The sequence below is a fragment of the Amblyomma maculatum genome, chromosome 2, assembly GCF_055883805.1.
Source record: "Amblyomma maculatum isolate TAMU_Amacu chromosome 2, ASM5588380v1, whole genome shotgun sequence".
Taxonomy (NCBI): Eukaryota; Metazoa; Arthropoda; class Arachnida; order Ixodida; family Ixodidae; genus Amblyomma; species Amblyomma maculatum.
Window position 1 is genome coordinate 3,384,230 of NC_139345.1, and position 25,402 is coordinate 3,409,631.

At 45.6% G+C, this 25,402-nt stretch overlaps 1 protein-coding gene across 2 annotated transcripts in view; it reads left to right on the forward strand.

Annotated features, from left to right (window-relative positions):
- Window positions 1–25,402, forward strand: part of LOC146197850 (uncharacterized) — a 50,911-nt gene that overhangs the window by 15,454 nt on the left and 10,055 nt on the right. The window contains exon 1 of one of the 2 annotated variants that reach the window (XM_084593103.1): window positions 15,377–15,505. The exons of the other annotated variant lie outside the window; for it this stretch is intronic. The gene's annotated coding sequence lies outside the window, so the exon portion shown is untranslated. Of the gene's footprint in view, window positions 1–15,376; window positions 15,506–25,402 lie in introns of those variants that run through there. 2 annotated transcript variants of the gene reach the window in all.

Sequence of the window (25,402 nt, forward strand, 5' to 3'; positions counted from 1 at the left end):
GCTAAATCGGGAAATAAATAGTGTGACAGCATTCTGAACGCTGCCCAAAGTGCGTAGCAATTCTGATATGAAATCGCGGTCGTATTGTCTCCGACACTGCTTTTTTTTTTTTTTTTTCCGTTTTGGTTACGGCGGCGACGGCTTTTTAGCCGAACCAGCTGCATGCATACGCTTCGTGTGAGAGCTATTTCGCAGAAATGTCAGGACAGTTTCTGCTAATATGAGTCAAAGGCAATCAAACTGCTTACCGGTTAATTGAGCCTCATTTAAATTTATTCACCTGGCAGTGGAGTAAATTTTAACTTGGATAAACACGTTTGGCAGAAATTTTCTTCGGCGTCATTTTGTCGAAGAACATCTAATAAGAAGCCGATCAGTAGCGTTAATATTAGAATGCTTCAGCAATGTTTATTATACAATGACTGAGAACTGATACTTTAAAGAAAAAAAAAACGGTTGGATTGAATATGGCCGCACTTACAGCTTATGAAGTGTAAGCTCTGCTTCGCATTGTTTAGCATGACTAATCTATAGCATAAATGTGCTCGTCAGTAGGTTTACAATTGTATAGTACACTCTGTACCATACTTTAATACCGCTTACGTTAACTAAATTACCTGATTAATTAATTAGGTTATTATATTATACTTGATTTCGGCGTAGCTACTCAATGATATATTACACTGTATATTTTAGATTGCACAATTGATTGCACTAATTACAAATAATTAGGTACTATCAGATTAAGTTCACGTCGTCAATAGCTATTCAACAGTATGCCACATTATTCACTTATTGTATTTTACATGTTTACTTACACTTAACTATTTATTGGTTACCATGTCACTAACTAATGACTATCTTATGTAATCAAAAGGAAATGCATGGGCACGGCCATGCAGTGCAAAGGTCTGATATGGTCCCCAAGGGTAACAAAGTGAATTCAGGGGAAAGGCTTAGCAGGGGGCGGCAGGCAGTTGGGTGATTGGGAAGTTTGCAGGGCTAAATGAATGCAGCTGGCACAGGACCGGGTTGATGTCAAAGTTACGAGATGGGTACAATCAGGCGGTGAATGTGCTCAACACTGACTGTACAGTGATACATGCCTACAACTTACTTGGCTTAGCCGACTACTGACTAAGCCCGATTTTACCTCTACCGGGCTTCAAGGTCAAAGATATGCAGTCACTTTCTGAGTTCGTACACACAGAGTAGTAGAGGTTATACTTTGAAAATTTTGTGAAAAGTAGAAGTCGACGTCAAGCATAAATTTAAGCCTCTGTTTGTGCACTGAGGGCTCAATTCAACACACATCTGCGCAGTTGAAACGTCTTGATATGTGTCTACAGTTTGTGTCAATGACGCTGGAATTCTTTTCGAAATTTGCGATTATTAACAAGTCGCCACTAATACTAGATTGTAGATCCTTCACAGGTAGTGTTTAAGCATGGACACTTAGGTTTTCGGCAGGTGAACATGGGTGTAGCTGCTTTTAGAGTGCTAACAAGGGGTTGCTGTGAAATTTGGTGCTTCCAGTTGTAAAATGATGTTTCAGTGAATGTTACGCACGCGTTCTTGATTTCGTGGAACCCTAATATTGCATCGTTATGTAGTATATGCGTGATTGTTTAGAAAAAATTGAATAATGACGTAGAGTTTAGTCGTTACTTTTTACCCAGAGAAATAATTAACTTTCTGGAAACCTCTTCGTACTAGAACGGCTGCTACCAATTAATTAACACTTAGCATACGGCGTAACGAGCCTCAATACACATTCAGTTCTTCATTTGTCGCTCTGTTTGGTGCCGATTTGAACGCGGACGTCAATTAGTTATAGCAACGAAACAGAAAGCCTCAATGCTGAGTTGAAATTGTTATCAAAAGGTGCTACTGTGGTGACTAAACTAAACATGCGGTCAAACGGGCAAAATCATTTCAACAGCTCGATGATAAAGGCTTATAATAGTCGCCAAAGATATTTTGCAGCGGACAAGGTATCCGGAATTGTGCTATGTGACTCCATAAGGAAGCCGAATTCGTCTTCCAGGAGAATGGACAGCTACCTTCATATTTAGCTGCTTGAAGTCATGTTCGAGTATAAATAGCTACTGCGTGCTACAGAACAAGGTGCTGTATTATGGTTGGCGCTTGTCTCGCCCGCTATTCGATGAATTCATACCAGAACGAGGAAGCATACAGTGAAACCCGAAGTATCTACTTGCGATCAATCACTGTACACGCATTCACCCACGCAAAATAAACACTTGCTTTTGACTGTGGCGAATGAAAATTTCCAGTCTACAAATCAACGAGGCAGGACACCCACCCGAAATTTTAGGTCGCTTTGTTTCAATGTGTATCAAGCCCCTCGGAGCATCGCAATTATTTTTTTTTCAATCCTGTGCGTCTGTCTGTCTTGTGACTTATACTATGTAGCGTACTTGCAGATCCAGCTACATACACACACATATATATATATATATATATATATATATATATATATATATATATATATATATATATATATATATATTGTCGTTGTGAGCGTCAGCATCTAGACAGCATCTGTCCTGCGGCACTATTCCAACTGCAGGCACTTTTTTCACCAGCTGCCTCAGTTCCCTTGCTGTAGACAGTGCCCCTTAGGACATATGCCGGCATCACGTGGTCGCTACTCCTACGCTGAGCGCCACGCGGTATGGGGTGCAACTTCCAGGACGGAAGGGCACGGCCCTCCCTCCGGCTCTGTGACGGGAAAGTTGGGCCCGACTCCTTCCGGGCTGCTGCCCGGTTGGGCTCCATCCGGACACGTCCCCTGTTGAGTCACGTTCCCATGGCCAATGGACCGTGCGTTCTCTGGCCCCCTGAACAGCCGTGCAAAGTGCAAGAGGCGCGCGGCCTTTACGGCTGTGCTCAAAGCATCCTTGTGCTCGCTTCTCCATGAGGACCGTACCGGTAGACTCGCGGCGTGACGCGCACGTCTCGTGTATACAGTAACGACCAGTCCAGCAGAAGGAAGGTGGCTGTCGTGTCCGCCCACTTGAAGCTTCCCCCCTATTGCGACCGGTCTACGAAAAGAACGACGCGCGGATCCGCCTTTTGTCTCCGAACATTCCTCCTCAACCTCCTTTCCTTATGCGCCATGGGTTCTTGCGAGCCTCATTTCGAGATCCGGAGCGGAATTTGGCCCTCGCTTTGATCATCGTCGCTGACCGCCCACCACCATCCTCAGTACACTGCACCCTCGTAAGCGGTGCGCCTGAGCGTACGTATGAGGCCAATTAGACCGCGGGGTTAAGTGAAGAGCCGAAGCTCGTCGCGGGTCCTCGAATCGATCTTGTCCCTCGGAGCACCGCCACACTGGCTGAAGTCTCTGCACACAGCGAACATCTTGGACGATGCATGGTCTACTTGGCTGCGGCTTGGCCTTCCGGGCCTGCTTGTTTGTAAGCGCCCAGGGGACTGATGTTGCCGCTGTGTTTTCATTGGGTGAGAGGTTGAATGTGACCTGAACGTGCATGAGAGACACTTATGTCGCCAAGAGAGAAGTGAGCGAAGCACGCGCGAACATTTTCGAAAACCAGCCTGCTAGCTGTCGCTCTGCAGACTGTACATATACTTAAAAAGCTTGAAAAGTTTTCACCAGGTGGAAAGGATATGCACCCTAACCAGTGAGCCACCGCAGCGGGATACCTCCGAGTGTATGTTGGACATAATATATGTACCGGGTGTCCCAGCTAATTTGAATCAAAAGCTAAAAAATAAAATATTCTAGGTAAGCGAGGGAAACCAATTGCATACAACTGCCTGTGGCCTTGCGCACCACAGACATGTTATATATGTTCGAAAGTCAATATTTAGTAAATTAGAAAAACTAACATAATTAGCTGATTAAGTAATTGCAAAACAAAAAATTGCTTGTGGCAGTTGTATGCAATTAATTGCCCTCGCTTACCTGTAATATCTTATTTTTTAACCTTTGGTTCCAGTTAGCTGGGACACCCGGTATATGCTGGCTGTTTTATATGGTTTGGTTTGTGGGGTTTAACGTCCCAAAGCAACTCAGGCTATGAAAGACGCCGTAGTGGAGGACTCTGGAAATTTCGACCACCTGGGGTTCTTTAACGTGCACTGACATCGCACAGCACACAGGCGTCTTGCTTTTCGCCTCCACCGAAAAGCTGCCGCCGATGCCGGGCCGGGATTCGATCCCGCGTCCTTGGGAACAGTAGTTGAGCGCCGTAACCACTGCGCCACCCCGCGGGGGGTGTTTTATATAGAAAGTCCGAAATGTTAGGACAAATGTACCTAGCTTTAGATTTATTTTGTCTATGGAGCTATTATCGGGGCTATGACGGACGCCAGTTAAAAGGCAGACTGCTTCAGTTCGCTCATTAACTCAATACGTTAAAGAACTTTTTTAAAATTCATCTTAATGGGTGTGTTGTATTTGCAGAAATGGAGCGCGTCGTCCAAACAGTATAGCTGCTTAACAAATTTTCCTTAACTAAAAATTGCAGTACAAGTAACAAGGCGCACAAATGCGACCCTGATAAGCATATTACCACAGCAACACAGCGCCTTTGACGTAGATCGCTTCACCCACAGATTTCGCGACCAACTGAGTGCCAGACGGGCACGCGGTGGTTTTTCACTTTCGTTTCGACCACGGCTTCACTGTGATAGCCGCCGCGTCGGTAGCCAATGCTCGCAGTCACTGCGCCGGCAGTCCGTCCTAAAAGCATGCACTGGCCGAAATATCTACGCCGGACGCGCCGCTGGCGATTTGTTAATGGGTGAAGCGGCGAAATTTATGGGCCTTGTAACGGCCGCAGCATTTATATTTTTTAAGAAAATCGTTTTGGGCGTGTCATACCATTCGGTGGACGAGCTCAAATTCTGCAAATCAAACGTGCCCTCTAAAATGAAAATTAAATGTTAATGAACATATTTTGCGAATTAGCGGACTACGTGACGCCTTTTGGCGTCCGCACTTTGTGCTTTTCGGTCACAGATGACTCTGTGCGGGCGGACGGATGGATGTTAAGAGCGTCCCCTTCAGAACGCTGGTTGGTGATAGTCATCACAATGCTGAAACTTTTTTTTAATGCTTTTTAACATAGATAACTATACAATTTTAACGACTTTACTTCTAGAGACGGGTTACCTTTAAATAGCCTTGTTTAATTTCGATTTACCTTCCATGCTTCCCCACCCTGCTATTTATCCACCAATCTTCCAAACGTCTCTTACTAACTTCTACCGCCGATTCATTCACGCTTACTTGTTACCTCTAAACGTCAGGGCCGCGGCTAGAGCGACCGTGTCCGCATTGGCATCTAGACGGATACTGCCACACTCCAGTATAAGATGTTTAACTGTTTTTGGCCTACCGCTCATAGCACAAGTTTCATCTTCTTAATTAAACTTCCTTCTGTAGCTTCGGTTTCTAAGACAACCTGATCTAGCTTAAAAGAGAAGGCCGCTGCCTCTTGAATCGTCATAGGTCTCCTTCTTAATCCGAGTTTTTCATTTCCTGTCTAGGGTCGGCTTCTTTCCATTATTTATAACAATTTTAAGCCTCTGTGTTCTTTACCTATTGCTCAATGTTCATTTCTCCTTCCAACATACCTACTGGTTACTTTTCTGGTTCTTTTCCGCCACTGTGAGTCAATGGCTTTTCGGTACAAGTATTTAAACACTTTACCTGCCCACCTATTGTCGTCCATTTTCCTGAGGCGTTTTTCGTGCTATATTTTCCTCTGAGCCTCTCGTGCCTCGAAAGAGGTCCAGCCCATGTTACCCTTTACTGCTTCGATGGATGGATGGATGGAATATAGGAGCGTCCCCTTTGAAACGGGGTGGTAGCAGTAGCTATCATGCTCATTTTTCTCCATATATCTTAATTATTGATTTAGATTGGTTACCTAAACCATCATTCTATTTATTAGATTTTTGTTCCTACATTACTAACATTATGTCACTTCTCTGCTTTTAAGCCAATAATCTTCCAGTAGTTTTTTGCTAGTTTCCACCGCCGGTTTATTCACCCGGCCACTGGTATCTCTAAACCCCAGAGCTTCAGGAACAGTGACTGCGCCTGCATCCACTTCCGGATGGATACCATTACATTCGAGTATAATATGGTCAATTGTTTCACTGGAGTTACCATATACAGCACATGCTTCATCTTCATTGTTAAATTTCTTTTTGTAGCTGCGTGTTCTAAGGCACCATGATCTAGCTTCAAAAAGTAGGGCACTGCCTCTTGAGTTATCAAAGAAAGCTTCCTTCCTGATCTGCCTTTTCCACTTTCGGTATAATTCCACACTATGTTTCTTTTCCATTGAATTTATCCAATTTTTACCTTCTGTGTTTTTCACATGTTGCTTAACGCTATTTATTGCTTCGTCCTTGTGACTAGCATACTTACTGATTAGTTTCCTAGTTCTTTTCCTCCATTGTGAGTCAACGCTTTTTAGGTATAGGTATTTAAATATTGTAGCTGCCCATCTGTTACTGTCCAATTTCCTCAGGCGTTCCTCATATAACATTTTACTCTGAGCTTCCCGTACTTCGAAAGATATCCAGCCCATATCTCTCTGTACCGCCTCATTTGTGGTTTTGCCGTGGGCACCTAGTGCTAATCGTCCGACGGCTCCCTGATTTGACAGCTTGATTTCGCCGTCGCTCTTTCCTTGCGCTGCTACTCGAGGTAGGTTCTTGGAGAGTGATGTGGATGGAGGCGTGAGTTGAAGAACGGAGGTGAGTAGACAGGTTCTGGTGGCTGTGGAATTCAGACACATACAGACGGAGTATTCGCCGAATGAGAGCTATGCCGCTTGCACTGCAGTACGTGTTGACCATTCCCGTAGCTTCTGTAATGGTGGTATTGATACGTCATAAATTCCTAGCTGTGCAAGGAAACAACTAGCTTAGCTTTCTGCGTCCTTGCCATAAATTGCTTACGTATCCCCTGCACCTTTCATTCTTCTTTGAAACCTCGTCTGCCATCATTACCTTTGCGGGGTAACTTCACACTGCCATGTGCTCATCTTTCCCACTTCCTCACCTGTTACATCACGCTGACGTCCACCTGACTGATAGCCGGGGACGTCGCACCTTCGTGGCGATGAACCATTGTGTACTTCCGCATATGGGCGCGAGTGGCAACAACCCGCTTCCTTGGCTTGCGTGTCTGACGCGTTGGGAGTGCCTCTCCTCCTGTCTTTCCATGTGTACCATGTGAGTGCGGAATTCCGCGCGTCGACTTCTCTCGAGGTCATTGTAGCCGTAGCCAGAGCCAAGCTCTGACACATGCATTTTTGCATGTGTCAAAGCATTCCGCGGCACTTTTTGTGGAGCATTCCGGACAAGCCACCGTTCGACAAGTACGCGCGCTGGGCGTGTTTATTTTTTTTTTCTTACGGAGAGGGAGGGGGGGGGGGGGGATGGGGGAGTCATTTCAGTTCGCATGATGTAAGCTTACTACTTCGTCCTGCTTTTTGTTTGAGAAAATTAAGGCCGTTACTGCTTAGAACTGTACGGCTGATGCTTGTCTGGTTATCACCTTCAAGTACATGGGCCCGGACAAGACAACAAAAGCATGCCGGAATCTGACAATTACATTCATTGTATTACGCTCAGCGCCTTCTTAGACGAATTTAGTGGGTGGGTGCTTGGCTGTGCGCCTTGTTGCAAAAGGCATCCTTAGTGCCCAAGTCTCTCTAGTCGAGACATTTCAGTTTAACCTTCCGTCACTAATTAGCATGGAGACAATGAGGAATGATGCTGTGGAGGAATTGTTTGCGCCAGAAATTCACGAGAAGAGACGGGTTAAATCGCCCGCTACGACTGCCCGTGCCAGCCACTGCAAGCCTCGTCGAGTACTCTTAGGCTTATGCACCAGTTCGAAAGAGGAAATCAGGACAGGGAATGAAATATCGGGTAAGAATGCGGATGTGGACAAAAGTAATTGTAGGCATCGGCAAAGTGGGCGACACCGTTCGCATTGCGGCTGTCCCTGAAACGCTCTCTTCACAGGCTGCCCATTAGGAGCAGGTTTAGTTTAATTGCCTGTCGAACCGCAAGCAAAGTGAGGAGCAGAAAGAGCATCGCCGGGGTGAGACTGGTTGACGCACGTGTCATCTGGATGAGTGAAATGTGCGTTCGGGAACTGCCGCGTGCCTTTCGCGGCAGCCAGGTTGAAGCTAGGCAGAATTCTCGGAGCTCTTGGAATTCCATTTCCCCGTGTTCGGAGTGTCGCCTAGTGTGTCAGCCCGGCAGCAGCGGTTATCTGCCGCGAGTACCTGTGACAATCGCAGTGCCGTTGGCTGCCCTCTCCAGGAAGACGCATGTAAGTATTTTTTTTTTTTTCTGTAACCTTCGACGCCGCCAAAGGGAAACCTAACGAGACCTCGAAGATGAGTGTACGGGTGAGTTTAGTGGATCTGCTGCTTTATAGCTTTTAGGTTGAGACAGCGTTAGGTGGTGCACATGAGAACAATGGCATCGCTTACGGGGCTTACCTGGACACCACGATGCACTCAAACGGAGTCCCTTCAGGTGAGGTGACAGTGAATTTCGACTCTTTGGGATGAGAGAGTGTTACTCAGATGTAGATGTTGCTTGAGAAATCGGCACCTGGCACTTATTTGGCCCCAACGGCACTCGATAGCTTAAGAGGGTGTGCGATGTAATTATTACAATATTTCGAAGCTTACTTCTTCAGACTTTATGGTTAAGAAGAAAGCCGGCATGCCGTCCAACTGAGGCACGTGAAATGGTCTAAACCCATATACCACGACTGGATCACTGGAAAGATCCCAGCGCCTGAATTATATAGTGCTTTGCTTTTAAGAAGGTTTTTATTGGGCAGTAGATCGCGGTATGCGCGCTTTGAAACACGCTTGGGATGGTAAGCATGGGTTGAACAAATCCGGGACTTTTGGACAACCCTGAAATGTGTGTGTGCTCGTGCAAGCGGACCTCAAGCGTCAGCGAACATTGCTTGGTAATACAGAGGTGATGCCCCTCTACACCTGCGCCTTCAGTGCGAAAGCGTCCGTTGGATTAAGCAACGAGGGCAAGCTACAAGCTCAATATGCAGCCCTTTTGAAGCGGCTGTTACCAGTTTTATTTACTAATTAATTTAGATACACAGTGAAACATGAGTGGGGGCATTGAAGAAGCACATCCCTTGTGCAGTGGACTTATAGTACGTCGACTGCACAGAGCATTTGCCTGTCTGATTAGACCTTTTTCTGCATAAGTAAATGTTTCCGTTTTCTTAAACGTGTGAGCTTGGCCAAACATACATTGTTAAGCCTCTCACTAGCAGCAATTTTCGTTTGCAACGGCCATCTGTACAGAGAAATAAGGAACGTAATTAATTTTATCGCTGCCGCGAAGCTTTGTACACGGTTTGTCTGTTCGCGCTCAATAAAGGCGCCTGCAGCACTTTGTGAAGCCAGATTAATCCTCGGTGTCTCGCGCTACAATTACTTCCACATCGTGCCAGGTTGGTGTAGTTTTTTCTGACTCCTTACATCGAAGGTTCCTGCGGCAGAGAGCGGCACGCATCCTGTTCTTCGACGACCACCCAACCGCTCAACTCTTTGTGGGACCAAGTTGGCCCTATCAGTTCAGTCGTTCAGTCGTGTCGGACTCTTCGTGACCCTATGGACCCTATCACCTTTTCAGGCCTTGTTTTTACTGCTTGTATAGCGCTTCTTCATCTCTGCCGGCAAAGAATATAATCAATCTGATTCCTGTACAGACCGTCCGGTGAAGTCCATGTGTACAGGCGCCTCTTGTGCTGTTGAAAATGAGTATTCGCTATGGTCAGGTTATTTTCTTCACAAAACTCTACCAGCCTCTGCCCAGCTTCATTTGCCTCACCAAGACCGAACTTGTTTGTAATTCCGGATATTTCTTCACTCCCCACCTTAGCATTCCAGTCTCCAATGAGAAAAAGGACGTCTGATGATGGAGTGCGGTCTAAAAGGCATTGCAGGTCAGCATAAAATCTCTCAACGTCAGGCTTCTTCAGCAGTAGTGGTTGGTGCATAGACTTGGATAACTGTTATGTTGAAAGGGTGTCCTTGGATCCGAAGTGAAATCATTCGGTCGTGTTTGGGATTGTACCCCACTCCTTCTCCTGGATTCGTGCCCACAATAAAAGACAATGGTCGCCGGAATTAAATTCTCCCATTCCGGTCCACTTGAGCTCGCTGATACCCAAGATATCAATGTTCAATCTATCCATTTCTCGCTTGACGACATCCAGTTTACCTTGCGTCATAGATCTTACATTCCATGTTGATATGTGATATATCTCCTTGCAACATCGGACTTTCCGGTCGCTTCCGACACATCCACAACTGAGCGTCCTTTTGGCTTTAGCCCAGCCGCTTCATTCGTCCTGGAGCTACTAGGAATCGCCCTTTGTTCATCCCCAGTAACATGTGGGACGCCTTCCAACCTGGGGGGCTCATCTTCCGGCGCCATATCATTAATGGTATTGTGACTGGCCATAGGGTTTTCTTGAAAGGAAATACTGGAGTGGGTTGCCATTACCTTCTCCAGTGAATCACATTTTGTCAGAACTCTCTGCAGTGACCTGTCTATCTTGGGTGGCCCTACACAGCAGAGCTCACGACTTCATCGAGTTTCGCAAGCCCCTCCGCCACGACAAAGCAGTGATCCATGAAGGGGAGTTGGCCCTATAAATAGTTTGAATTCCACGCCATCCTGTTCTTCCCTTGTACACGACATTGTCAACAACACGTGACGATATAATTGATTAGAACGTAAGAAAAAAAAAACACGCCACCAATAATGGGCAAAGGTATAAAAACTTGCCACTGGCATAGAGAAGGTCGCGCGCCGCCATTTATTTGCTGCAACTACTGTCTCCTACAGCTTGGGTGTATACCCTAAACGCCGTTCTCGAACATTCGTTTAAAACACTTTGAGAATGGATGCTTTTCTTTGTAGTTATAAACTACGCCTCGCAGAACTGCGGCCTCGCGTTAAACTTGACCAATTTGAGCGTTTTTCCTATTTCTGCAGGGAAAGTTATACTGAAAGCGCGTTACGTTTTTGAGACAGAAACCTCGAGCATCTTTGACAGCGTTGTCTTCGCTTGCGGCCCCGTATACCTCTACGCCTTAGTCTCGCGCAAAGTCAAGTGTGTGAGGCTTCGTAGGTGCACAAAGCCGTTCACGACGTCTGGAGCAACGTTTTGCTTGCACTAAATGACGCCGCTGAAGTCATTTCCACATACGTCGCAGACAGCGGTGGCGTGGTCGTACGGCATAGAAACAAGAAGCGGTTGGCTATACGCAAACACAATTTGCTTCACAAATTGCACAGACAGCACGCTGGAAAAACCTGCTTGCGTCGTCTTCTATGTTTATTAAAGCGAAAGTCTTTCTGAGCTCATGCGTTTGGAAATGCTCGCACCAACGGACAGTTAAAAATTATCTCCATCAGGAATCGAAACACTATCGCTTCCAATCTCCAGCCAAGCTCGCAAACCACCCCAGGCTTCTTTTTTCTGTATTTCCTCCCCGCGCTGATGAGAAACCGATCGTAATTCTCGTTGTCCATCGTAAGGAGAATAGTAGCGTTTACAACGACGATGGAGTTGATAATGGCGATAGTAGCGATGACCATACCGGTGAATTTAGTTGATAACGATGGTAGGAGCGACAATGATAATGATGATGACGACGACGATAGGAATGACAATGACGATGCAGTTAGTGAAGCGTTCTTTAAAGAGGCGTTCGCTATTTCCGCTCCCATTGGTGCTCCCACTACGTCACACTCGGGTAGTTTACGATGGGGTCCAAGTCTGCCTTAAGACAGGTCTATGTGGCATGCTCTAGTTTTGGTTTACCGTGACACCGCGAACATTCGTATTTGCGTATTGCGCAGGGAAAATCGTGTGTAATTTGTGTACGTGTGGATAAGTACTGGTCTGTAATATGCGCCAGCAGTAGCTTCCTCTTGGGTTAACCCCGCCAGGGTGGCGCAGTGGTTATGGCGCTCGACTAGTGTTCCCAAGGATGCGGGATCGAATCCCGGCCTCGGCGGCCGCTTTTCGATGGATGCGAAAAGCTAGGCGCCCGTGTGCTGTACGATGTCAGTGCACTTTAAACAACCCCAGGTGGTCGAAATTTCCGGAGTCCTCCACTACGGCGTCTCTCATATATCCTGAATCGCTTTGGGACGTTAAACCCCACAAACCAAACCAACCAACCTCTTGGGTTAGCCTTTTGCGTGTGGCTGGGTAGCGTTTCCACTGGCCTCTGTAATGATCGACTATATGTGAGTACGTGGGGATAACAGGGTCAAAGGTGCCCGTGGTGCAGTGTGTTGAGTCTGCTAGATCGACGCACCCTCGAGCTAACTAGTCTGCTGCCTCGTTTCCCCTCATCCCCTCCTCATGTCTTGGAACCCATACTATACTGTGTTTAGTGTTTGTCTTCTCGTCGTTTGTAGGCTACGATTAACGAATCTGTCGATTCTGCCCCTTGTGTAGCTTCGGCACGCGTTCTTACAGCCCGTCACTATAAGGAGGTCCTGTCGTGTTGCGTTGTCGTGAGCTATTGCGATGGCGGCTTCTTCAGCTGACTCTATGCTTTGGTTGTTTATTGTTGCGCTGCATATTTCTTTCCCTCCTGCGTCCGTTACCACGGCGACCGATTTGAGTTGGTATCGGTGCTTTGCTGCGTTCGTGTAGATTATGTTGGGATTGGCAATGAATTCCTTGTTCCTTGCTGAGTGCTCGTACTCTGGCTTGTCTTCTGTCAAGGTGCATATTGGGATCCATGTGTCTGGGTATGGGTCCTACCCTTATGTTGTTCCTTTTTTGTTTTTCTTTGTGGTCATAGGTATCGCTGCGCGTGACTTCATCAATTTGCTATGCGCCTCACTGCGCATGCGTGGGGCTCTTCTACAAGCCGAATCCTTCCGACATCGCTCGCCGTAAAGGAGCGGCACGTAGAAAAAATGAAGCTGAGAGAGCTAAACTAGCGATGGAAACTCCCGAAGAGCGAAAAGACTTCCAAAGTGGCGACGCAAGGCGGTGGAGAAGGTGCGACAAGAACAGAGAATTACGATTTGGTCTCAACCAGGACTACTACTCTCGCTTTGTATATCTTGGCTGAGTTTAACCACTGCCAATCGCTTACCTTCGCGTTGCAGCCATAATTAAAAAAGCAGCCCCAACAAGCGAACATGACAACATTACCGACAAAAGAAAAGATGGTTGTTTACACGATGCGATCGGACCAGATTTGCGCCACAATTATTGGTGCTGCTTGCTGATGGCCCTTCCACCTCTTTATGAATTTGATGTGGTCGTCGGCTGGAGAGTGAAAGCCGGTGGGTGGGTGGGTGGGTGGGTGGGTGAGTGGGTGGGTGGGTGGGTGGGTGGGTGGGTCGGCGGACGCTTGCAAGTAGAAGTGCGGTTTTAGCAGCGCTTGTTCCGGAGGAGGCATCCTAAGGTCCCGCATAGTGCACGGAATGTTGTCTCGATCCGATCCGACCTGGTGGGATGGGAGTTGAAGGCACACGTAGGCCACTGTTTTTAGATCGATAGAATCGCATGCAACACGAGAAACACTGAGGTGCTAACGGATAATTCTCAGCCTAAATGTTGCCACGGAACGGTATCTGTCGGCAAGCGTGGTAATTTAGGTGATAGGCCACGATGATGACGTATACATCTCGCCTTTAACGTAATATATGGACAGGATGGCCGACGAAATCGCCTTTTTCTTTTGCGCACATACGCTCTCGAATCTGGCTGAACCCAATCTACCGCTTTCTCGAACACCAACGCGCTCTCGTATAGCTCTGCAAAATAACTGCTCGTGGCTACACGGCTTTCGGTTGCATCGGTTGACAGTGCAGGTTTCAGCTGCGTGCCGTCTCTGAATCGCAGGGCCACCACTGTGGAACCAGTTTAGGGTTGTGATGGTAGTGAGTAGTAGTTCTTCAGTCTGCAGTTTTTAATTGAAATACTGAAAGACTGCGCGATGGATCCTGCTACAGTATTATCTACAGTATCCGCGCTACTGCATTCACTGCACTATCCATGAGTCGATGCATTCGAAGGTTCATGGAAATATTCCTGCAAATATCCATATAAATATCCTGTAACTCAAGTGAGGGCGCTACGCGAGAATGCAGTCGCCACCGAATGATATCTTATTCCGAGCGCATGGCATCAGGTGTGTATTGTGCGGTGTTTTTATATGTATATGGTGCAACAGCTCGAGCTGTCTCCCAAAGTGCACTGGCTCTCAAACAGCTCGCGAAATCGCGTACAGCACGAGCTCGCAAAATCGCGTTTTTTCTTGCGAATTTATACCCTGCGTATGCGCTACTGAACGCGCATGCTCGCTTTTAACCATTGCGGTCGATAAAATGTTTCAGATATAAAGGTAGAGAGGCGCTATGCTTTGCGCATGCTCGTGAAAGAGTCGCGTCGAGTTTCATCAACTCGGCCGTATGCATGTCAACTTCGCGACGAGGCAAAAAGAAACGTCTGTATTTTGTGCCCTGTCGCGACTGTGTATCTGTGTTGCCATCGTCGAGGCAATTGTTTTGTTTCACAGCGCACAGCTAGCTTACTTCTGTTCGCGCTCACGCGGCGTTTTTTCTTTTTTTTTTTTTTTTCTACGGGATATCCGTCTTTTCATTAGATTCTACGAATGCACTTTGCTTTTCATGACAGTTTAGAAACACGCTCCGGCTCATGCCTGTCGGCATTTTAAATTCATTCGTCAGAAAAACAGACATGTTACGAATTACTGCCGCATCTCTTTGTTGGTAACCTGCTGCATCTATTTCAGTGTTCGTTCCAAAGCCTCTGCTTTAGTTCGTTCTTTCCGCACCTTCTATACTGAAAATAAAGCCTGCACACCAAGAAACTTTGGAAAAGGATTATGGCTCGAGAGGCTGTCATTAAAACTCTAAAGTAGTTTGGTGCTCTACTGCTGTTCGGCGCTAAAGCTCACAATGTCGATTATGATAGCCTTGTGGAACCAACTATATCTGTGTGCTAATGTGGCGCGAATAATAAGGTTCTTTTTGTCTTATTCTCCCCTTGCTTTTCTCACATACTGACGGACCATTCCGTCCGAGTTTCTTTAGCACCGCGCTACGGAGTCATGCGCGGTTGAATGCTTCATGCTTTCTCCGCCAGAGACGTGTAGTGTGACGGCACCCGCAACAAAGATAAGATATGGGAGTACGGTTACGCAGTCACGCGGGGTAGTAAAAGCAGTTTCGCGCAGCATCGCCGTGAACTCATTCGCGAGACTGTTCCTCCTTGTATACTCGACACCGAAAAGGCGGACGTTGGAAGTCGACAAGCCGTGTTTTCCGGCGTGATCGCGAGACCTGATAACCTGCGAGTGCATAGCCGACAGTTGAAGAAGAGCACCGCCATTACTCCTTGGCTGGAGCAGTTTCAACTAGCCGTTAGGTAAGAGTTGTCCCGAAGTCCTCTTGCGCAGAAAGACGAGATCAACATCCATGGCCGCATTGCTTCCGCCTTGTTTCTTTTCAAACGTTAAAGTTCATAGCAGAAGGCCTGTGCATTAGCATCTGCAAAAAGAACCAAACGTGATACCAAGTAATGGCATGGCTTTCGCTTGTGAACTGCTTGAGGTAGTGAATAATGTCGCAGGATTAGGGAAGGGGTAGTCCCTGAAAGAAACTCAACTGGGCGCGCGGACTGATGATGTAATACGTTGCACGTTGAGTGACCACAAATTACAGAAAAAAAAAAAAAAAACCTAGCGCATGCATTACCTGCGTACTATTTAAGCTAGCTCGGTTCGCTCTTACGGTTTTTAGACGCAACATATGGCGTGACACGCGTGCGTGTCAAGCCGCACCTTTCGAGTGTCTCTAGAGCTTTGCTCGTACGTGTGCAAGGGACGGTCTTGCAGCGGGTAATGTTTACTGCTCTCTAAGTAAAGAAGCGGTTAACCTTCTCGTTCATCCTTTCCTTTTTTTTTTTTTTTTGCATAAAGTTGACCATTAGAATCAACTGCATGCACCTTCAACTCCCACCTTCCCTCTGTCGCCTTCAGTCTGTAGAGAAAGCGCTCAAGAGAATGCGCGTGCGTTGTGTCAGTGGTTCAGTGTAAAAACATTTTGCGCACGGAACAGGCAGGACGAGAAAAGGGGACACGCAGGCCCCTGTGTGTATGCCCCTTTCTTGTCCTGTCTGTTGTTGTCTGCGCAAAAATATCCACCCACTATGAACAACCAAACTTGCCAAAAACTCAACGAGGTTGAGTATCGTTTCCTGGAGGCAGCTGTATTCGTGTTCTTGGTTTTTGCCGCTGTGGTTAGCTTCGTGCTCTATATTCCGTGGTTCCGAAACGCTTTGCGGCCGCATTCATTGTAGATGCGATCGAAGCAGCTGCGGCGACTATAGCCTCATTAAAATTGCTCCGAAAAAGAGCAGCCGCTCTGTCGGCCCGCATGTTTATGCGCGTAGTGAAAAAGTCGGGTGTTAGTGCCATTTTAGTGCTTCTTTATTCCGTTACACTTCGCTTTCTTGTTCCGATTTCATTTCACATTAATTGCGAATGGACTCATTAGCAGGAATTCGAAGGGGTCTCTCCGGACGCGCGTGTATATACTCCCTTTAGTCCACTTTAATTGAACCAGTAAACTATATACGCCAGATGAAAAGAAAAGAGGGTGAGAGTCTGTTCTTTATATCTTGCATAGTTCGGTATAAAATGACAAGTATTTGCAGAAATTACCCGCTGAGTGTATCCAATGGGAGTTTATCGTTTTGTTGTGGTAAATTTTCTCCACCAAGTGCACCATCTTTGTTGCCAGACGCGTTAAGTTTCCGGAACGCATGATAATGACTCTTACAAGGGCTGATGACTAAACATCATGCGCAACATCAGTTGATGTATAATGCTCCTTAGTGCACCAACGCTTCCTTTTATCTTACCCCGCCGGGGTGGCGCAGTGGTTACGGCGCTCGACTACTGTTCCCAAGGACGCGGGATCGAATCCCGGCCTCGGCGGCAGCTTTTCGATGGAGGCGAAAAGCAAGGCGCCCGTGTGCTGTGCGATGTCAGTGCACGTTAAAGAACCCCAGGTGGTCGAAATTTCCGGAGTCCTCCACTACGGCGTCTCTCATAGCCTGAGTCGCTTTGGGACGTTAAACCCCACAAACCAACCAACCAACCTTTTATCTTGTCCTGTGTCTTCTTGTTCGCGCTGTTTAAATTGGTTTAATTTGGTTTGGTTTCTGGGGTTTAACGTCCCAAAGCAACTCAGGCTATGAGAGACGCCGTAGTGGAGGACTCCGGAAATTTCGACCACCTGGGGTTCTTTAACGTGCACTGACATCGCACAGCACACGGGCGCCTTGCTTTTCGCCTCCAGCGAAAAGCGGCCGCCCAGGCCGGGATTCGATCCCGCGTCCTTGGGAACAGTAGTCGAGCGCCGAAACCACTGCGCCACCCCGGCGATGTTTACCAACTCACCCAACAAAGTATCTTGGTTAACACAGAGAGACTGAGTGTCCTAGGGCTTCTGGGACTGGACCGAGAACCTATCGCCTAGGCATACTTGGGTAAACCTCTAAGAAGCGTGAATTGCCTCTGTCGATGTTCATACACTGTTCAGGTTCGATAATGAAGTAATCCAGTTAATTATTAGTAAATGAATGCATACTATCTTCATCTTTTCTTTGCGCTGTGCGATTTCAATGCGCGTTAAAGATCCCCAAGTGGTCGAAATTATTCCGTAGCCCTCCACTACGGCTCCCCTTTCTCTCTTTCCACTTTCACTCCGACCTTCTTCCCTTCCTTTACGGCGCGATTCAGGTGCCCACAGCTACAAGTGTGACAGATACTGCGCCCTTCCCTTCCTGTAAACGAATTATTATTATTATTATTATTATTATTATTATTATTATTATTATTATTATTATTATTATTATTATTATTATTATTATTATTATTGTTATTATTATTGTTATTGTTATTGTTATTGTTATTGTTATTGTTATTGTTATTGTTATTATTATTATTATTATTATTATTATTATTATTATTATTATTATTATTATTATTATTATTATTATTATTATTATTATTATTATTATTATTATTATTATTATTATCCACATTGTGATTCCGTTTGCCTCCCATCTGGTGCACTATTTAATTCCATTCTCTTTGACGAGGAGTTGATAAGTGAGAGTCTTAAGCGTCTGAGACCTTCTTTGTCTCCTGGACCTGATGGCATTCCAGCTGCCATAATAAAAGCCTTCAGTTATATCTTCGTACCAGTACTGACTGCCATATTCAATAACTGTTTAAAAAATGCTGCCTTTCCTCGCGTGTGGAAAATGGCACGCGTGTTTCCTGTCTTCAAGTCTGGAAACAAATCTGATGTTTCCAATTATCGTCCGATTTCTCTTCTATGTGCAACCTCTAAGCTTTTCGAATTAGCTTTGCACAGCGTACTTTCCTTCCATCTCAAACATATCATAGTACCGAATCAACATGGCTTCATGTCGGGTCGCTCTACTTCTACCAACCTAGTCACGTTTATGACGTATGCCTCTGCAGCAGTCCTTCAGAGGGGTCAGGTTGACACTGTGTACTGTGATATGAGCAAAGCTTTCGACGTTGTTACTCACTCACTACTTCTTGAAAAACTTCTACTCTCTGGCGTTGAAGTCTCACTCGTAGCCCTCCTACGCAACTATCTCCTTGATCGCTTCTGCTTTTTCAGTGTCAATGGACAGACTTCTTTCGTTTACCCTGCAACGAGTGGAGTTCCTCAAGGTTCAGTACTAGGCCCGCTTCTCTTCTCCGTTTTTATTAATGATGTTTCCTCGGCGATAAAGAACTCCTCGTTTCTTCTTTATGCTGATGATATAAAAATATTCAAGGTAATACATTCTTTTCAAGATTGCGTGTTGTTGCAATCGGACATATCTGCTTTTTCTGATTGGTGTGCGATGAATCGACTTACCCTCAATTCTTCCAAAACTAGGGTTGTGTCCTTTACTCGTAAAACACATAGCTTTCTCTACCATTATTCTGTGAATTCTGTGCTGTTGGATAGGGTTGATGAAATTAATGACCTTGGTGTACTTTTTGACCGCACCCTCAGCTTCTCCTCTCACACTAACCGCATTGCTCAGCGGGCTATGCGCACACTCGGATTCGTTTGCAGACTTTCGAGAGAGTTCCATACTCCACTTCCGTTCCTAAAACTGTACCTGTCCATATGCCTGCCGGTCTTGGAGTATGCGTCGGTTGTTTGGAATGGCACTTGCAAATCGAACTTGGACAAGGTTGACAGAGTACAAAAAAAATTTTTACGGATATTTCATTATCGCTTTCCTTGCGCAACTTCCCCCTCTCGCTCCACCAGGAGCACCCAACTGAATCTTCCTTCCCTTCGCTGCCGTCGTATCAGACTTGATATCATATTTCTGTACAAACTCCTTCATGGCCACATTATGTGCCCTCAGCTCTTAGAGTACATCCTACTGCGCGTTCCGCGAAAGAGCATGAGGGAATTCAGACCATTTCAGGTTTCTCCTCTTCATTCCCACTCCCCTCTGGACAGGATGCAGTGGTTATTTAACTCTTTTTGTCCTCACCTTGACATCTTCCAAAACTCGCTCTGTTCATTTACATTGGATGTTCGTAGCGTTGTATTCTAAATAGTACTTTATCACTTAAAACTCCCACTTTCTAGCCTTAAATTGTATTTACTTCACTTTTTGCTTTTTCTCCTGTTCAATGCTGTCTGTATCGTGAACTACTTTTTATCCGTTTCTTACTTATATTTCAACTTTAAACTTTATATTCGAATCTTACTGCCCCTTGTTCAATTTTACTTCTTTATTGTATTATTCTGTATTTCTAGCCTGTGTTTTAAGTACCATGCACTTGTTGCGCCTGGAAGGGTTGTTTATTTTATGTATATTTCTATATTACTATAATCAATGTCAGTTATTTGTTTTTTTTTTCTTCTATCTACCGTTCTTTTTTTTTTTTTTTTCTTTATTTCCTGGTGTGCTAAAAAATTCTCTCACTGTGTATATAAGTGATGCTACTCATTGTTTGCTTACTTTCCGTGATACTTTTCGTCTGTCATTTCATGTATTATTTATTTCTTTTTTTGTGTTCTCTCTGTGTGTGTAAACATGTTTGTGCTTTTTCATTTTTGTTTCTTTTTTTTTTTTATTTGTGCTGCAGCACAAAGACCACATGGTTGTTCCTGCGCACATTAAATAAAGATTGATTGATTGATTGATTATTATTATTATTATTATTATTATTATTATTATTATTATTATTCCTTGCTCTGTCGATGTTCATATACTGTTCAGGTTCGATAAACATGAAGTATCCCAGTTAATTATTTGGAAGGGAATGCATACCATTTTCATCTTTCTTATAATGCCTTGTTTGTGCATTTCACACTCCGGGAATGTTTCCGCTAGCTCACTCCGATGGGGCCTGCTCTCTATTTGTCACTCTTCCATCCCATCTTCATTAAAACTGCGCGGTTTAGTAAATCTTTACCTATGAGCGGAAGCCAGCTGTTTGTTTTCTCGAATTCGTCTACATACGTGACATTCGAGGATGATTAAATGTGCTTGTGTTTACCGCGACAGACACAGTGATGCAAACTTACTTCAACGTGACAAAACTGCGCATGGGAGCCATGCCTCTGAATCGAGCCCCAACATTCTGCATCCCTGAATTCCCAGTTATATTTCTGCTCTTACAAGAAGCTTTTAGAGAGGCATAATACATAAATATAAGGATCAAATCAATTACACTTAACCATCCTATATCACGTGACGACTGGTCCTTTTTCCGTGCCTTTTGCGTTGTCAAGCAAGAGAACCAAAGAAGTGCTGATGGGAAGTCTCAATTCGCAAGCTTAGCCAACATTTGGGTATGGGCACTTGCCTTCGCTTGAGCCCAGGCGACGGCTATTCTCCTTGTCAAAATGTTAGCTCGACTTGCGAAGTGAGGCTTCCCATCAAAACTTGTTCAGTTCTCTTGCATGCTGTGCAGCCATGTTCTTCCTCTAGCTATACCCTTTGCATTGCCATGAGCCACCAGGGACGGAAAAGCGGGATATGACATTACATGCTACGTTTGTAGTTTGAGCCTCGGTACCGGAAGCATGGAAGAATGCAAACATTATCCTCATTCACAAGAAAGGGGACTCTAAGGACCTTAAAAATTACAGACCAATCAGCTTACTATCTGTTACGTATAAGGTATTTACTAAGGTAATCGCTAATAGAATCAGTACAACCTTAGACTGCAATCAAGCAAAGGATCAAGCAGGGTTTCGGAAACGGTACTCAACTATCGATCATATCCATACCATCAATCAGGCGATAGAAAAATGCTCGGAATATAACCAGCCCTTATACATAGCATTCATTGATTACGAAAAAGCATTTGACTCAGTTGAAACCTCGGCGGTGATGCAGGCATTGCGAAATCAGGGGGTAGACAAGCCGTACGTGAAAGTGCTGGAAGATATATATAGTGGCTGCACAGCAACCATAGTTCTGCATAAAGAAAGTAACAAAATTCCCATAAAGAAAGGTGTTAGGCAAGGAGACACAATCTCCCCAGCACTATTCACAGCTTGTTTAGAGGAAGTATTCAGAGACTTGGAATGGGAGCAGTTAGGGATAAGGGTAGATGGAGAATACCTCAGTAATCTGCGATTTGCTGATGACATTGCTTTGCTAAGCAACTCGGGGGATGAACTGCAAATAATGATTGATGACCTAGACAGAAAAAGTAGAAAGGTAGGCTTGAAAATCAATATGCAGAAGACTAAGGTAATGTTCAACAACCTCGGGAAGGAACAGCAGTTTACATTAGGTAGCGAAATACTGGAAGTAGTAGGCGAATATGTCTACTTAGGACAGGTAGTAACCGCAGATCCAGACCATGAAAAGGAAATAACAAGAAGAATAAGATTGGGATGGAGCGCATTTGGCAAGCACTCGCAGATTATGACTAGCAGCTTACCGGTATCGCTCAAGAGGAAAGTATACAACAGTTGCGTCTTGCCTGTACTCGCCTATGGGGCTGAAACGTGGAAGCTAACCAAGAGAGTTCTACTTAAGTTGAGGACAACCCAGAGGGCTATGGAACGAAAAATGGTAGGGGTAACATTAAGAGATAGGAAGCGTGCAGATTGGGTCAGAGAAATAACTCAAGTTACCGACATTCTAGTGGAAATTAAGAATAAGAAATGGACATGGTCAGGACATGTAGTGCGAAGAGAGGATAACCGATGGTCGCTGAGGGTAACAAACTGGATTCCAAGGGAAGGAAAGCGTAGCAGGGGGCGGCAGAAAGTTAGGTGGGCGGATGAGATTAAGAAGTTCGCAGGGGTCAAGTGGATGCAGCTAGCACAGAACCGGATTAAGTGGAGAAATATGGGAGAGGCCTTCGCCCTGCAGTGGGTATAATCAGGCTGATGATGATGATGATGAACCGCAGTACACTCTTACGGACACCATGCAGAGCGGACAAAAAAGCTTGGGCAATTCTGTCTCAGCCTATATACCTGTCTTAAAAGCAGCGTGTAGGTGGACACCTCAAACACGAGTGTATGTATGTCTTGTATGTTTCTTCTATTGTGATTGCGTGTATGTACAGTGGTAGTCGAATGTTCCCAGGCGACAGGGACTGCTTCTGAGTACTATAGTGAGGCAGCTACAACGCCCCCAAATCTCATGTCTGGGGTGGTTAGAAGATATGCATTATTCTAACTTCTAACCTCTGAGATAATTCACAGCTTTAATAAAGTTTTACCAATGGGATCTCAAGTACCAGGATATGTCGACCAGAAGCAGTACCTGTGGCCTGGAAACTTTTGACTACCCCTGTACTTTACGTTGGTGTATTGGCAAGTATTTGTGCGCCGTACCGCAGTTTCGGCTTGGATATTGTCAGGATTTTTCGGAAATTCTCGGAACGTGATATGAAAATAGATGCCCGTGGTTAATTGATGAGTGCTATGTAATGAATGGAAAGTGTAAGAGGTAAATGATTGATATTGCTAAGGCCACTATTAATGAGGTAGCTATGATTAAAACGATTAAAATAAAATAAAAATTACAAGAGTTCAACGCTGCTGAACGAAATGTTGAGCGAAAGCATTAGCTACAGGTCACCGAGTGTTCTTCTTTTTCTCTTTCTCTTCTTCCTCAGCCCACACATAAAGCCCCGCTTTAACCAAGCCGTATGAACGTGCCTTATTGGCCTATGGGGGTAACGTGAATGCCAGGGTCCTAGCAGGCTGATTCTGACATAACCGTCCCATATGAAACGAGAGAGCCAAGTTGGCAGCTCCTGCCAATTGAGCCGCGGCTCCGACCGCGCCATGCCGACCGTTGAGTTGGGAGCCCATCTCTCGTTTTTGTGTCACGTTGGGTGTGACGTCACAGCGTCACGTGGGTAAGACGTGGCTACCACTGTGCTACGCTGAAGGCTCGAAACCTAGAGTAGGATTACTTCTGCAACAAAATATGAAAATAAAGTGAAGGAAATTACAAGATTAAGGATTAAAAATCTAAACGAGTCATTGCGTGGTAGTCCAGTGTAGCCAAAAAATCAAATCAAATTTATTCTGCAAACAAACGTTAACGTGGAGAACAGGAAAACAAGCTGTCAAAGGAGCTTGAGAAGCCCTGACCCCTTATCACACAGGGCAGCAGAGAAGCGTGCGGCTAACTTGAGAACAGCTGATTTGGCGGAGCCCATAATATGATACATGGAACATATCGTTTGATAGTAGATGAAACAACCGAACGCACGCTATCGCGTCAACTCTTAAGGTCAAGTGTCCTAATTTTTTCACTTGATGTGCCCACGATGTTAGCTTGCAGAAGTTGGGCCCACCGTCGGCTCGTGGCGGTCGCCGTGTGCTCAGCTGCCGCGCTGCGCGTCATGATGCCCCCGTGTTTGCGCAGGGAGACCCCAAGCCACGGGGCGTCGCATTGCGAAAGGAGGCACGACATAGCTACGTGCGTGGCTCACAGCTGTTCATCCTTGCCTCGCACAGATCGGGCACGTGATCAAGCGCCCTCGTCCCAGTGAGCAGTTTCATAAGCGAAGTACCGCCTACAGCAGCGATTTCAAAGCCCGTCTCGAAAGACGATTTATTTGGTGTCCCCAGTTTGGTATACCCTTTACATATTGCTGCTATGTTACCCGTTTTTAATGCGAGAGCATTACTTGGCTATGTTCAGATTTCTGTCCTCCGACCGTGTCAGCAAAACCATGTCCGCAGCAGTTGTAATTGAGAAGTGGTAGAGGTTAATGAGTGGTGTCAATCGATAGAGGGTCGATAATTTGGTCGATAATTAGGTGATTAATTAGAGGCAAAATGTAAAAGTAAAGGCGAAAACGTTGTCATTAGCCAATGGCTTGGCGCCACATTTGAATGTATCAAATACTAACATAGTTAATTAAATCAGTCAATTACGGTGACGTCAAGGATGTGACGTCATGCAACCTGAAGTCAAGCCAGAAATGGGCATAGGAAGGGATTGACGTGCAATTTGAAGGTGCCGAAGACTAAAATGGGTAAACAAGAAGTGAATTAATGTAGCGTAGAGGATGTGACGCCACGCAACCGAAAGTAGAGCCGAAAAAAAATTACGAGGGTCCAACGCTGCTGAACCAAATATTGAGTGAAAGCATTAGCTTCGGTTGACCGAGCGTTATTCTTCTCTTTTTCTTCTTCCCTCAACACACACATAAAGCCCCGCTTTAACCAAGCCGTATGAACGTGCCTTAGTGGCCTATAGGGGTAACCTGAATACCAGAGTCCTAGCAGACTGATTCTGGCATAACCGACCCATGTGAAACTCGAGACCCAAGCTGGCAGCTCCTGCCCATCTCTCGCTTTTGTGTCACGTGGGGTGTGACGTCACGCGCTGCGCCGTGGCTGCGACCGCGCTACGCTGACCGCTTGAGTTGGTTGCCCAGCTCTCATCCTAGTGTCACGTGGGGTCCGAGGTCACAGCGTCACATGGGTAAGACGTGGCTACCGGCCGCGCTACGCTGAAGGCTCGAAACCTAGAGTAGTATTGCTTTCGCAATAAAAGTGCATAGGAAGGGATTGGCGCGCAATTTGAAAGTAACAAGACTAAAAGGGGTAAACAAGAAGGGAATTAAGCAACTAGAAGCAATCAGAAGCAACCAACAGCAGCATCCGTGCTTTCACATTACTCCAATGCAGTTTCTGCGGTGCTCTTTAATTTTTGGAACGGTGAATTGATGCCACCTGTTGCCCTCAGCGCTTGATGACAAAAGACGCGAGC